The sequence below is a fragment of the Brassica napus genome, chromosome C4, assembly GCF_020379485.1.
Source record: "Brassica napus cultivar Da-Ae chromosome C4, Da-Ae, whole genome shotgun sequence".
In the NCBI taxonomy this organism is placed as follows: domain Eukaryota; kingdom Viridiplantae; phylum Streptophyta; class Magnoliopsida; order Brassicales; family Brassicaceae; genus Brassica; species Brassica napus.
This window is the reverse complement of record NC_063447.1, coordinates 35,392,747-35,408,702: the sequence shown is the minus strand read 5'-3', so window position 1 is coordinate 35,408,702 and position 15,956 is coordinate 35,392,747. Positions and strand designations below refer to the sequence as shown.

The 15,956-nt window shown below is 35.8% G+C and overlaps 1 pseudogene; it reads left to right on the top strand.

The window, feature by feature from the left end:
* The first annotated feature begins 11,954 nt into the window (after positions 1–11,954).
* On the top strand, positions 11,955–15,729 carry LOC106379779 (annotated as a pseudogene).
* Positions 15,730–15,956: the final 227 nt, after the last annotated feature.

Sequence of the window (15,956 nt, the reverse complement as noted above, 5' to 3'; positions counted from 1 at the left end):
GAGACTCCAAATTAGGCAATTGCAGAACTGGTTTGACCGGTTTAGGGAATTTGACCATAACTCCATATTTCCGTGGAATTTTCTCCTCATTCTTGGCTTGTTGGAAATATAATAGATCTACCTTGAAGTCCATGTTTTGGTTTGGGTCGGAACGCTTCTTGGTTGGGCTTGAAACAACTTCTAAACTCGGATGCTCGCAGATGGACGGGCTGGAGAACCTCCAGTTTGTAAAATTCATATCTTCCTGGTCCGAGTAGGTTTGAAGATGCTTCCAATTTTTCTTAACTCTTTGTTGAGTTTATAATGCATTAAAATTGGTTTCATAGCAAAATTCTTCATGGTTGGTAAGATACGCCGTTTTTACTGAACGCATATCCTGGTTAGTCTCTTGTTTAGCTGATTGGTGCAACTGGTTGGCTCTTGGTTCAGGTACTGATTTGATGGCCGCATCTTACCCTCTCCCTTGAAAAATTTTTGACCTCGAAACTGGATAATCTGCACCAAGATAGAGCAAGTTAGGTTTCATCCTCTTTTGAGATTCTAGGACCTTACCTTTGTATTTGATCAGTTTGATCTTTGATGGCACATCTGGTGGTTCTCCTTTGGGTAGGAACGACAAAAATACTCCTCTGTTTTGGTCTGGCACTCTGATGGGTGGTGCTTGATCTCCTGGGTCGTATGGAATCAAGGTGTGGCTGTGGACAATTTCTTGTTTTCTCTTGGCATATAAACACCTTGTGCTCTCCTTGTGTGGATCATACATATGATCTTTAGTCTCTGTTCCTGAAACAAATTCAACACTTTTGGTAGGAAACAAGGGAATTATATCTGGGTTTGAAAATTTATAAATAGGAAAAGTAAAGTTTAGATTTACCCAAATTGTTTCAGCAAGTTGAAGTATGATTTGCTCTTTGACAGCTTGTGTACTCTTGCTGTTTCTTGTAACTTCTTCAACGTTTTGTGGACAAGTCAGGTGCTGTCCCTGGTTCTCCTTAAACTTCTCATCATTGTCTGGTCGTCCATCAACTTGTCTCATTCCTGGATCAAAATCTGTTGGCAAAGACAAGTGCATAATTACAGAATTTGAAAGCTCTAAAGGAACAAGAATATCACTTCCTTTGGTTGGTTTTTCTTTAATGGACTCATCATGCCCCTTAGTACCTGTATAAAAACCTTTTGACATAGACAAGTGCATTATACAAGCATTGGAAACCAACAAATCAGATTGAATTAAACTATCACTTATTTTTGATATTTCAGTTTGCTCTCCTAGTGATGTTTCTTTCAAGGTTTTCTTAAATGGACAAACAGCAGCAAAGTGCCCACGTTTATGGCATCTATAGCAAGTTGGGTTCTTGGGTTTCATAAGGTCAGAAGACTTACCTTGGTTTGATGTGTTCTCCTCCTTGGGTTCTAGAGTCTCCTTGAGCCTTTGACACATCTCTTGTAACTTTTGCAGTTCAGGTAAGGGTGTAGTGATTGGCTGTGGCTGGACCTTGTTTAATTGAGCCGACCTCTTAAACCCTGCTTGGTGTGTAAGTACACTAGATGATATCTCCTTGGGTTCATGGTCGTGAGCCTTCTTTGGTTTAGGAACAGTATGCGGTTTTGGTGTAGACATTACTTTCCTCCTTGTTGCTTGACAATGGAACTTTGATGTGGCATCTACTTTGTCTTGATACTTCTCTCCAAACTCTTTATACATCCTGACTTTAAGGTCTCTCCAATCTACCACGGGCTGGTTGTAGATGCTTGGACTGCTCTCCTTTAGCCACCATTTGTAAGCATTCCCCGTGAAGGCTTGGACAGCTTGTGATAGCTTCTTTTCTTTGGGAATGTTGTTGGACCGCAGCCACTTCTCCATGTTAATTTCCCAACTCAAATACACCTCAGGGTTCTTGCTGGAACCTGAAAACACTAAAGTGTTGGATGTATAAGCAGAATCTTTGCTTACTCCCTTCTTTTGGCCGGTTGGTGTTTGTTGAGCTCTCTTTGTGCTGGTGGGTTTAGGTTGAGCTGATACACTATATGGGGCACGTCCATAGCCTACTTCCTTCTCTGCTCTCTTTGTAAGGTTGTAATCCTCATACAACTCGTCCTCCTTTTCCCCACCATAATCTGTCCATGGACTGCTTGGTCTTGACCAAGAGTATTTGATTGGTGTGTCTTGTTCATTCCATTTACTAATGGACCTGGAGAAACTTTGCTCAAGAGACTCTGGTTCATCTCCAACCTCCTCATGATGGCGTGCATAACTGATTTCAGAATCAGTTTCATAACAAGACTGGAGTTCTTGGTCTTCTCCATCATCACTTAAGTCATCCGGTTCTTCTCCCCAATCTATTTCTGAGGTATTGATCTCACTTAGATCATCTTCTTCATACTCCATAGCCTTAGAATTGATGTACCTTGCAAGATAAATATATCAAACTAGTGGTTTAGATAGCTGATAGAGCAAATGAACAAAATAAGTAATGAAACTTATGCAAAACCGATAAATATGCAAATAATAGACCAAGTGAACTAAACTAAGTTGAATATTTTTTTTTTTTGAATGCAGGCTCGTGATAAATCAAATATCAAATATGGAGTAATAATAAAACAAAAGTTATGATAAATATGGAAGCAAGAAATAACACTGATTTTTTTTTTTTTGAAGGAAATGCAAACAACCTAAAATGGAAACAACTCTTTGAAATGAATGCAAACAAAAACCTAAATGGATTTTTTTTTTTTTAATGCACAAAGATATGCACGAAATACACTAAAATGAGATAAAATTATGCAAGCAAATATGAACAATAATGATAAGAAGCAAATGCAATGAAAATATATTTTTTTTTGACTTTTCTTAAAATGGAAGGTGCAGAAACAAAATATGCAAATATGGTATGTAAAATTCGAAAATAATTGAAATATGATTCTTATAAAAAAAAAAATTTGAATGCAAGAATGATATGCATGAACTAAGGCAGACTGATATGAAATATGCAATAAAAAATGACAAATGCAATTTTTTTATTATTTTTTTAAGTTTCTTGGTTTGGAATGCAAAAAAAACCGAAAAGGGAAACAATTCTATAAAACTAATGCAAATAAGACTAAATGGTATTTTTTTTATTTAAATGCACAATATAACTACTATATGGTATGCAAGAAATGGGTATGAAACAAATATGAGATTCTCTTTTCTGTCCTTTTAATTTTAAGGATGCAACATAAATGAGAAAAATTCAAAATGACAGATTTTATGGTATGCAAAATTAAATATGGAAAGGGGAGATGGGGGAAATGAATGCAAACAACTAGACTAATATGTCAAAGGAATTTCGTGGATCAAACTAACTAAACTCTTTCTCTTTTTCATTTTATTTTCTCAAGAACACAAAATGCAGAAATTCAAACTTGAAGCAAATTAACAATTTTTATGGCTTTTTGGTTTTACAAGTGAAAACTAGCAAGGAATGAAACAAGAAAAGGGATAGATATGGATTGATATCACCTGATATAGGAGCGTTAAGCTCTGATACCAAATGTTGCAGGCTGGGAAGTTGGGTCAATGAGATGGATGGGCGATGGGTCGATCTTATCGGTAAGGATGAAGACCGGATGGAAAGATGGTGAAGATGGCCGACTTTCTGTTCCTTTTAATCCAATCTAACCTGGAAACAATAAAGAACAATGAGTTTATGAATAATTAAAATAAGAATAGAAACTGAAAAGATAAAGAGATGGAATGGTTTATGGATAGATGTTTGATGATGGAGGATGGGTAGATGATGTTGGATAGATGATGATTGACTCTTTCAATCCGTGGGTGCTGATTGACTCTCTCAATCGGTGTCTCAAGGCTCCTGTATCACACAAATAACCTATGAACCACGAGCTCAATAGCTTTCTAATGTATCTCACACTTAGAAACTAAAGAACAGATTTTTATGCAAAGAAATTCTTTGATAAAAGATAAACTGAATATTATTTCTTAAGAATTGAAAGGTTACTTACAATGAAGACTAGACAGAGCTTATATAGGCTCGTGCCTTAACTTAGCTAGAAAACTAAAACAAAAAAAGAAGCAAACAAATAAGGAAAACCGATAAAACTAGCCGTTGGAAGATATCTTGGATCCAAAAGCTTTCTTCAAGGGATTTGATTCTAGTTTTTTATCTGGATGGTTTGAGGGGGTAGGTAAGCTTCTTGGGAACATCTTGAATGCTGAAGACTTGGCCGAAATCTTTGTAGTCTTGGCTTGAAAAGAGCTGTTGGGAATTGATGGGAAATAATTCCAAAAATAGCTCCAAAGATGGCAAGTCTGGTCTTGCTTCCGTGTGTTCTGGTGAGTGCTGGTGCATCTTAAGACTCTTAGACAAGTAAGTAATGATTCCAAAACGCTGCAGCTTTGATGGCTTGGTCGTTGGTCACTTATTCTCCAAAGTGGGAATGCATCCAATTTAGGAAAGTTCCCAAACAATAAGATCCTCCTGATCATGTGGACTCTGGTGCATGGTAAGAACTCTTCAACTACTCCTGAATCACTGGATATACTTCTCAGATGCTTAGAAACCTCTCCTGGTCGCCATTGTTTGGTTTGACTAAGATTGAACCAGTGAGACGCCAAATTAGGCAATTGAAGAACTGGTTTGACCGGTTTAGGGAATTGGGCCATAACTCCATATTTCCGTGGACTTTTCTCCTCATTCTTGGCTTGTTGGAAATCTAATAGATCCATCTTGAATTCCATGCATTGGTTTGGGTCGGAACGCTTCTTGGTTGGGCTTGAAACAACTTCTAAACTCGGATGCTCGCTGATGGACGGGCTGGAGAACCTCTGGTTTGTAAAATTCATATCTCTCTGGTCCGAGTAGCTTTCAAGATGCTTCCAATTTTTCTTAACTCCTTGTTGAGTGTATAATGCATGAAAATTGGTTTCATGGCAAAATTCTTTATGGTTTGTAATATACGCCGTTTTTACTGAAAACATATCCTGGTTAGTCTCTTGTTTAGCTGATTGGTGCAACTGGTTGGCTCTTGGTTCAGGTACTGATTTGATGGCCGCATCAGATGCATAATTTTTGGAGTGTAAATTTTGCAAGAAGCCACGATATAAACCAGAAGGACGTGGGCGGAATAGGGTACCGTACCAGCGGATGTGGTACTTACCTATTACGGATAGACTGAAGAGATTATATCAATCTGAAAAGACTGCATCAGCGATGAGATGGCATGCCAAACATACTCAAAAGGAAGGCGATATCAATCACCCGTCAGATGCAAAAGCGTGGAAACACTTGAATTCGGTTCACAAATATTTTGCAAGCAACATTCGCAATGTTTATCTTGGATTATGCACAGATAGATTTAGTCATTTTGGAATGTCTGGAAGACAATACTCGCTTTGGCCAGTCATCCTGACGCCATACAACCTTCCACCAGAGATGTGTATGGAAAGAGAATTTCTTTTCATGAGTATATTGATACATGGGCCTAAGCATCCGAAGCGGTCTCTCGATGTTTTTCCTACAACCTCTGATAGAAGAATTGAAAGAATTGTGGTCAACTGGGGCACAGACATATGATTGTTCAACGAAAACAAATTTTGCAATGCGAGCAGTTCCTCTGTGGACAATCAGTGACTTTCTTGCATATGGGATGTTATCAGGTTGGACTACGCATGGGAGACTAGCTTGTCCTATTGTATGGGAAGCACAGGTGCATATCAGCTGAAGCATGGTAGGAAGACGTCTTGGTTTGATTGTCATCGTAGATTTCTTTCCATTAACCATCCGTACCGACGAAACAAGACATTGTTCAGGTCAAAAGTGGTTGTACGGGACACTTCCCCACCTTATTTATCTGGAGAGTAAATCGAGAAAGATATTGATTACTATGGTGCAGAGAAAACAGTCAGCAAAGGAGGTAATTGACATACTACTGCAAATATGGCTGATGGTTTCGGGACACAGCATAATTGGCACAAAAAGAGTATATTTTGGGAACTTCCATACTAGAAGGATCTGCTTCTACGATACAAAAAGTGTATATTTTGGGAACTTCCATACTAGAAGGATCTGCTTCTACGATACAATCTTGATGTGATGCATATAGAGAAGAACTTCTTTGACAACATCATCAATACATTATTGAACGTCCCCGGGAAGACAAAAGATAACAAGAACTCAATGTTGGATTTGCATGCATTATGTTCTAGGAATGAGCTGCATATTAAAGACGATGGAAAAATTCCAGTTCCCATTTTTCAGATTGTCAGTAGAAGCTAAAGCGGCGTTGTTCAAGTGGGTGACCTCAGATGTGAAGTTTTCAGATCGATACGTATCAAATCTATCAAGATGTGTTGAACAGGGGCATAAATTTTCAGGGATGAAGAGTCATGACTATCATGTGTTTATGCAACGACTTCTACCATTTGCATTTGCGGAGTTACTTCCAAAAAATGTTCACGAAGCATTTGCAGGTAACAAACGAGTTACTTCTTAATTAATGTAGAAAACATAAATACATAATTTATCTTATTAATTATGTTTGCACATGTTATTTGCAGGTATTGGAGCTTTTTTAGAGATCTAAGCTCACGTACCTTAACTGAAGATGTCATTAGACAACTTGATGAGAATATCCCGATCTTAATGTGCAATATGGAGAAAAATTTTCCTCCATCATTTTTTGATGTCATGGAACATCTAGTTGTCCACCTCCCGTATGAGGCATTGCCATGAAACATTTGAAAGGGAAAGCAAAAAATCTTGCAAGGGTGGAAGGTTCAATTGTTGCTGGGAGTTTGAATGAGGAAACATCTCACTTCACCTCGTACTACTTTGGGTCACAATTCCGTACACAAAAAAGGGGCTCTAACAAGATATGATGATGGTGGTGTTATGCCGAGATATATTGTTGAATATGTTCCAGACATATTCTGTCAGATTGGAAGTCTAGGTGGGAAACTAAAAGAAGTTTGGTGGTCGAGTACAGAAGACGCTCACAGCGCCCACACATATATACTCCTTAACTGCGAGGAGATGCAGTTATTCGAAAGGTACAAATTAAAATTGTTTTCACCCTATATTTATACTTATTGTAATATTATACTATTAATTAATAATGATCAATTGTTAAAACATCAATTTTGTGGTTCAAGTTAAAGAAGCTATACCCGGAATATCAACTAATAATCTCAATAAACGAAAAGACCAACACTTTGTGAAGTGGTTAAAAACGCAGGTATAAATCACATTAATTATAAATATAATTAATAAGTTAATATGTTAGTTATATTATGACATATTAATGATGTAAATTACATGTTGATTATGATGATCAATATTATGGTCTGTGGGTTCATGAATTGATACAAGGTCTCGTCGCTAAGGTCACCACATCACCTATGTACTTCACACGAGGTTACACTTTTCACACCTATGAGTATGGAAGTCGTCGAGCAACGGTTAACTATGGAATATGTGTGAAAGGTGAAACAGATTTCTATGGGGTCTTGCAAGAGATCATCGAAGTGGAATTCTCTAGTTTAGTGAAAATGAAATGTGTCCTCTTCAAATGTGATTGGTTTGACCCCACTGAGAATAGAGGTATTCGGTATAGCAAGTTTGGAGTTGTGGATATCATTGCTACACGGAGGTACAACAAATTTGAACCCTACGTATTGGCATCTCAAGCAGACCAAGTATGTTTTATTTCATATCTGAGGATCGGACAATCTGGAATATCTTGGTTAGCCACTATAAAAGTTACACCTCGGGGCCGAGTATTGAGTGATGAACAACCGCCTTTACAAGAAGATGCCGTAAATGTAGTGGACATACCAGAACAAGCTAAAGATTAAATATTACTTGTTGATCCGCAAAACCGGGGATATGAAGATCTGCCCTACGAAGTAGCGGATGAAGCCATCGAAGATGAATTTGAAGGAAGTGATGATCCGGATGACGGTTCTGATGACGAGTGAACTTGAAGTTATGTAATTTTGTTGTTTGTGGTTTTCATTTTCTTGTTTAAGTATGAACTTATTGTAACTTGAAGTTATGAAATTTGAATTTGTTGTTTGTCGTTTTCATTATTTTGTTAAAGTATGAACTTAATGTCAAAAAAAAAACGTTTGGATAAGTTATGACATTTTGTTGTTTGGGGTTTAGAGTATAACTTATGATGTTTGGTGTTTCGGTTTTAGGGTATAACCAAGTGGGGTCTCTATTTTTCCGTAAACAATAAAGTCGTCATAAACATGAAGTAAATAACGACGAATTAAAGACGCCGCTTATTTTACGACAAAGTCACGACGAATGCCTTTACGAGATATTATTACCATTCGTCGTAACTTGGTAGTGATTTTACGACGACTAAGACACGAGCAAAATATATTTGTACTTATGTCGTCGTAAAATTACTTCGACTTTAGGACGAATGCTTAGATTCAAGCCTATAAATATGAACTTCACTCCCTCATTTCAAAATGCACAAGTTCAATCTTTCATTCTTAAAACAGATTCTAAATCTCTTCGAGAGATCTATCAGAAGCCCGAGGATTCCTCCCAAGAAACAAATATAAAATATTTAGTTTCTTCGGGGGGATCCTTAGGCTCTGATAACTCTCTCGAAGATAATTTAAAGTCTTCCTAAAAAACCGGTCGTTGTAACCAAGTTGTTAACTATGGTTGTACCAAGTTGTTAACTATGGTTGTGCCAATTTTGTCTTTAATTCATCGTAAGCTAAACGTGGTCGTCTTTAATTCATCGTAATTCTTCATGTGGGCGTCTTTAATTCGTCGTAAATGCAAAGTAGACGTCGTCTTTAATTTGTCGTAAATTTTCTGTCGTCGTAAGTGAGATCTAAATTATGACGAAGTTACGACCCACTAAAGACGAAACTTAAATCCTTATATAAACCCGGGGCGTCGAAGCTATTTCGATGCTCACTCCTCTCTTTCTAACAACGACTTCGCCTCTCCATAAGGTAATGTTTTTTTATATAGTTTTTAGGTGGTTAATTTAGAAAGGAATTAGATTAAGCTTGGAATTAGTTTAGGATTGAATTAGATTTAGTTTGGAATTAGTTTTAGAATATTTTTAATAACTTATTTAAATAATATTAATTTCTAAGTGTAATGTTTTTTTTAACAGATCGACGATATGGTTTACGGTAGAAAGAGACTTAGGAACCTAGCAGCTGCGACTCACGCCACGTATGGGGAAACATTTCTTAATCAGACGGACCCATCAGCTTCTAGATCCGGCACTACATCTGCACAGGAGCATGTCCCTGAGAGCCAATCTTAGGGAAGATCATCCGCACATGAGTATGCGCCTCCTGTGCAGTATGAGCTTCCACCATACCAGCCTCGGTATGAGGCGGATTACCAGCCTCGGTATGAGGCGGATTACCAGCCTCGGTATGAGGCGGATTACCAGCCTCGGTATGAGGCGGATTACCAGCCTCGGTATGAGGCTGATTTCCAGCCTCAGTATGACCAGCCACAGCAGCGTCCTCCACAGCAGTCTGCACCACAGCAGCCTCCACCTCCTCCACCTGCCCCAGCTCCCGAAGCTCCTCCGGCTCCTCCAGCTCTCCATCCGGATTTGATGGTGCCACCGAATGCTCCATATGCTCGATATACGGTGGAAGACCTCCTCCAGATGTTGGGACGAGAAGGTCTTCCCATCATCGACCTAAATCGACCTCCTAACACTTTATGGTAATTTTAAATATATTTTAAATTATTAAAAATGTAATTATTTTTAATTATATATATATATATCAGTCTCATAAATTCTTGTAATTAAATTTTTTAGGTTTAACACGGACAATTGTCTTGGACGGAGCGTTTCGGGAATCATCAAGGCAAACTTCCGGGAAGCGCATCCGAACTGAACTCTTACACCGGACCACGTACGGAGGACGTGGTTCATGTACTTTGTGGTAATTAAAATTTTAATTCTAATTAAATTTTTCAATATTTAATTAAGTATATTTATTTTTTAATTTATTTAATTATTTTTAATTTAAACTTTTTTTGTAGCAACAATATAATTGGTCTATTGCTGTTAATGAGACGGTGAAGGAAGCATTCAACGAGAAGGCGATGGCTCGCCTAAAAATAATGTTGCGGATTGGAAGGAGAAGTGGAGGGTTTTAGGGGATAGGTCGCAACCCCTCTACATCAGCGATGACGTTTGAAAGGGCTTAAAGGCTTATTGGAATTTGCGCAAGTCTGTTCGGAAGTCTCTCAAGTGCTCTGCGTCTAGGATGACTCGTGATGCTCAGGGAAATTTGCCCATACCCCATACTTCCGGACAGATCCCACACGCCGGGAAAGCCCTTCACATTTTAAGTCTTCTATCTTTCTTCAATTTAAAATAATAATTAACTAAATGTTTTTTGAATGCGTGAAATTAATTATTTTAATTTTTTTTGTGGACGGCTCAAGAAGGAGCACCACCATCTCTTTCCCGACTTTACAAGACGACACACCAGCATTCTGATGGGACGTTTGTGCATCCTGAAGCAGAAATGATCTACAACGATGTCGAGACTCGAATACAGGATATCCAGACACAACTGTCCCAACAAAATCCCGAAGCAGAACCAGTTCAGTTGTCTACCGTCGAACAAGACAAAAATTTTGAACATGTAGAATTTTTAATCTTTTAAATATATTTTATATACATTTTAATTTTTTCAGTTTTATATATGCACTAATATTCGTTTCATTAATTGAAGATTGTCCCGAAAAAAAGGGGACGGATGGTCGGGATCGGTACGGTTAACGATGTTCTGAGGTCAAGAGCTGGAATATGCGGCGAGAATGCAGGATGATTCGCAGCTCTGGACAGATTTGACAGCTGCCAACCGAGTCATTTCGGAGCTCCGGACAGACAACCAGGCCAACAGAACCCACATTAGGTCCATCACGGGGATGTTCGATGTTCTTGCAGAGACAAACCCGGCTCTTGCAGCGATGTGGCAAAATGTACGTCCGACCATTAATCCCGATCCCACTCCGGAAGAGCAGGCAGATTTGGAGCAACGGTCCGTTCACCACAGTGCCGAGCTCTTTTACGACATCAACCTTAATAATTAGATTTTCTTTCGGTTATGTATTAATGTTTTCTATTTTTGATATTATAACATTTTGGATGTTTTATGATATATTATATTGTTCTTTAAAATTTTCCAAATTTAAAAATATTTTAAAATTTCATCTCAATTTTTTAATATTTTAAATTTTAAATTAATATTACAAATAAATATATTTTATATTATGTTATATTATATTATAACATACGACGTAATCTGGTCGTAAATATTACGACCAATTAACATCGAAATGCGATGTAATATAGTCGTAAATATTACGACCTTTTAACGACAGTTGTCGATGTTTATTCATCGTAATATTTACGACGACATAACGTCAAACTGTTACGTCTAATACACGACTTCTGTAAAGGACATAAAGTTACGTCTCCTTTACGACGAATTGTTATTGTTTTATGTCTATATTACGACGACATGTGTTAGTCGTTAGGATTACGTCTCCTTTACGACGAGCCGCTAACAACGATTTCGTATTCGTAGTTAGTTCGTCGTAATCTATGTATTACGACGACTTAACAACTGATTTTGTAGTCGTTAAGGCCGTGTTTTTTTGTAGTGTTAGCCATTAAAATCATAAACTAAATATAAGATAAACCTAATTATGATATTAGCAGAAAAATTGGTTAATATCTATTGTTAATTAATTGATTTATTTAATAACCTCAAATACCATGATAAATATATATACTTAAATAATATTTTAAATAATAGTATCAATAGAATTTGTCAATATCTGCTTATTAATTAATTATCTTAAATATTATGATAAATAGATATATATATTAAAATAACTTTTTATGATATTAATTAATTAGACTGATTTATCATAAAATTATGGAGAAGATGGCAAATAAGCGAAATCATTTTTCAAATAATTGTGTAGATAGATTTAGTTTCTTGGTGATGATTTAGTGTTATTTACAAAATAAATGTAATGGAATTATTTTAAAATTAAATATTGTGGGTGATTTTATCAGTGTAGTTTGGAGAGTCTTAGAGCATGATTAACCTGGGGTTCTTATGATGAGCTAGGTTCTTATCGAAAGTTAAGAAACAGTTTCTTAACTTCCGCTAAGAACTCCACTCTAAGAACCCCGGGTTAATCATGATCTTAGTTGAGTCTGTGTATGCTGTTGACAAAAAAAAATATATTGTGGGTGATTGGTTGGGGTGTAGATACCTACTTTAAATTTAACGTTTATTTACAGCCTTTAAAACTACCAATCATGCTTTAAATCAATTTCTAAAGCTACAACAAAAAAAATAAAAAATATTTGTAAAACCCCTAATTTCCAAAACAATATTTTATAGACTGTAGAAAAAATGTACTGCTAAAGCAGATACATCTACATCAAAACTTAAACAGCCAAATTTTTACATTACAAAATTTAAAGCTAAATCCCAACCAATCACCCCCATTAACTGAAACAATTTACTAGTAATTAAATACCTAATTAAATTTTGTTACAAATGAGAGAATAAAGAAAAATAAGATAACCATATATTACCTTTCCATAACCATAAATAATCAACCAAAACCAATACAAAAGAAAAAGCTCAATTTTAGCCGATGATTACTAATTAGTAACAAAAATCAAGTTCTTGTGTTTAAAAAATAGATTTATTCTAACAGTTCGTGGAAACACATTAACTCTATATAAGCAAATACAGTAGATAAACACTTATCATTGTTTCTTAAAGATATTTATTAATAACACAAAATTCTTATTTCAATATACCCTAAACAAAATAAGAAGATGACTTGCATTGCTTCTGCGTTTAAGGTTTTGTGTTTGTCTCTTTTGTTCGTCGCCGCCGTTGCAAGTCGTCCGACCAATAGGCCAAAGGTTTTTAACGTCCAACGTTATGGTGCCAAAGCTAACGGAAAAACTGATAACGCCAAGGTATGTACATTCTCTATATACTAAAGCACGAGTCACTCAACCAATCCTATTATGACACAAGTAAAATGGTTTTTTTTAATTCAATAAAAGTTAATTAATTATCAACATAATAATTAAAATTTAAATCCATTACAAAATCAAATAACTGTATAAAATAACTATCTCTATAAAGAATTCTTCCACGTTCCCTATTTTCATGGCATGATTTCAAACTAATTATCCTCAGAAAAAATCAAATAATTGACTCTATTTCTTTTTCTATCTTCTCCGAATCTCTCTGTTTTCATCCTTTTTTGTAATCTTTCTCTTAATCTCCAATTGTTTCTTTTTTTTTGGTTGAGTATAGCATCAAGACTCGACATAGCTTTATGCTTTCTTTTTTCAGTCAAAGTTATCTTTCTCTACTTCTCAGAGTAATACTACTATTATTTTTGTATGATTGTGTTTGGTTTAGTCGTTAAAAAAAGGTTTGATTCTGTTTGAAGTGTTTCTTATGGATTATTTAAAAGAAGAGGAATGAGCAACAACACTGCACAAATATATCTAAAAATCAGACTACGGAATACTACAGGTAAATATTTAACACATCTCTTTTTGTTTACATGGAAAGTTCTAATCTTATTGTTAACTTTTTTAATGTTATCAAGTTGGATGAACTTTTCATTTTATCATGGATATATGACAAAGTAAAACTAACTAACCTTGCCATTGATAAACGTGAAGATGGCATATTGTGATGTTGTGTGTGACGAGATTAAGGTAATATGGTAAATAGAGGTAGTTTAGTTTATTATTGCTGTTAGTTTTTCTAGATTTACTATCCACAATTTCTAGAATTATTTTCCCGTACGTAGTACGGGCTCAAACACTAGTAACCAATATATATAGAAACACACAAAAATAAACATTTTATCGATTTTGTTTTGTTTAACTTATCCAAAATTAGGCGTTCACAAACATATGGAAAAGTGCATGCACAAGGAAAGGTGGTAATAGTAAAATCTATGTACCGAAAGGAACGTTTTATCTTGGTGGTGTAGAGTTCGTAGGGCCATGCGCGAATCAGATTGAATTCGTTATCGATGGAACTTTATTGGCTCCTTCAAACCCTAGGGACATTAAGAAGGACACATGGATCCACTTCAGGTACATTAACAATCTTATTATCTCTAAATCTTTTGTCAAAAAAAAAAAACAATCTTATTATCTCCGGTGCCGGTACACTCGACGGCCAAGGGAAAGAGTCTTGGCCACTAAATGACTGCCACAAAAACCCCAGTTGTCCTAAGCTAGCTATGGTATACCACTTCTTAATCCTTTTACATGCTTTATTATATGTTTTTACAATTAAAATTATGCAATTCAATTATTTTCTATTACCCTATAAATTTATAGATTTAATTATCTAGATACAAAACGTTACTAAAACGAGTATATATCGTTTTGAAGGAGGCAACATCCACATAATGTGTATATATATTATATTCTAGCCAGCTAGTGTCTTACTAGTTACTAAACTTGATTATTCTCACAGACCATGGGATTTGCATTCGTGAACAACTCAAGAATCAATGGGATAACGTCACTCAACAGCAAAATGGGACACTTCAATTTCTTCTCTGTCCATCACTTCAACATCACTGACGTCACTATAACAGCTCCCGGCGACAGCCCAAACACCGATGGGCTAAAGTTCGGGTTCTGTAGCAACATTAACATCACGAAGACACACATTGGTACAGGAGACGACTGTATAGCCATCCTTTCCGGAACCACCAACATGGATATCTCTAATGTCAATTGTGGTCCCGGACATGGGATCAGTGTCGGAAGCTTAGGGAAGAACAAAGAAGAGAAGGACGTTAATGCATGGCTTAACCGTAAGAGACATAGTATTTAACGGCACTAGCGATGGTATTCGGATCAAAGACTTGGGAATCTTCAGCTTCGAAGATTTTGGTTTCTAAATTTGTGTACGAGAATATTCAAATGATTAACGTTGGAAAGCCTATCAACATCGACCAGAAGTATTGTCCTCACCCACCTTGTGAAAAGAAGGTGAACTCTCTATGCAAGATACAAACTTATATAATTCATTTCTCTTATTACAACACAAGAAAAAAAAAAGTTGTGTTTTCATTAATTTTTTCAGGGAGAATCACATGTTCAAATCCAAGACCTTAAATTAAAGAATATATATGGAACATCGACGAACAAAGTGGCTGTGAATCTTCAATGTAGCAAGAGCTTTCCGTGCAAGAAGGTTGAGCTAATTGACATTAACCTAGAGCATAAGGGAGTCGAGGGTGGTTCTTCCAGTGCGGTATGTGAGAATGTTGACGGCTCTGCACATGGCAAGATGGTTCCTCAACATTGTCTGAACTGATTCAACGACCCATGGGAACAATGACCGTGTGTTGTATCATTTTATATTTTCTTATGTTTTTGTATAATTTCTAATTTCTGTGTATTTGCTTCTTTCTAGTGTTACAAAAAAAAAAGTGTATTTGCTTCTTCTTATTTCTTTTTCTGCAAGTTTATGAAAGTTTTTGATTGGTGTAATGAAGAACTGAATACACTTTTGTGTTTTTTTTTCTGTTAGTGGTTTATTTTTTTGTTTCATAGGACAAAAAAGAGTACCATCTTATTTTATTAATCATACGTAATTAACAAATATGTAAAACTAGGTGTTTTGCCTACACTTGCGGACTTAATAATTCTATAAAAATTTGTAAATAGATATATTATCAATTCAGAAATCATTAGAATAAATATTTTAATGATTTTGAAATATTTAATAATTAACTAAATATTAATAAAATTATATACAATAAAGTTTTTTATTACGTAAAATAAATTTGAAATCATTTATATATATATATATATATATAAACTATATACATGGATTTATATTTATTTTTAAAATA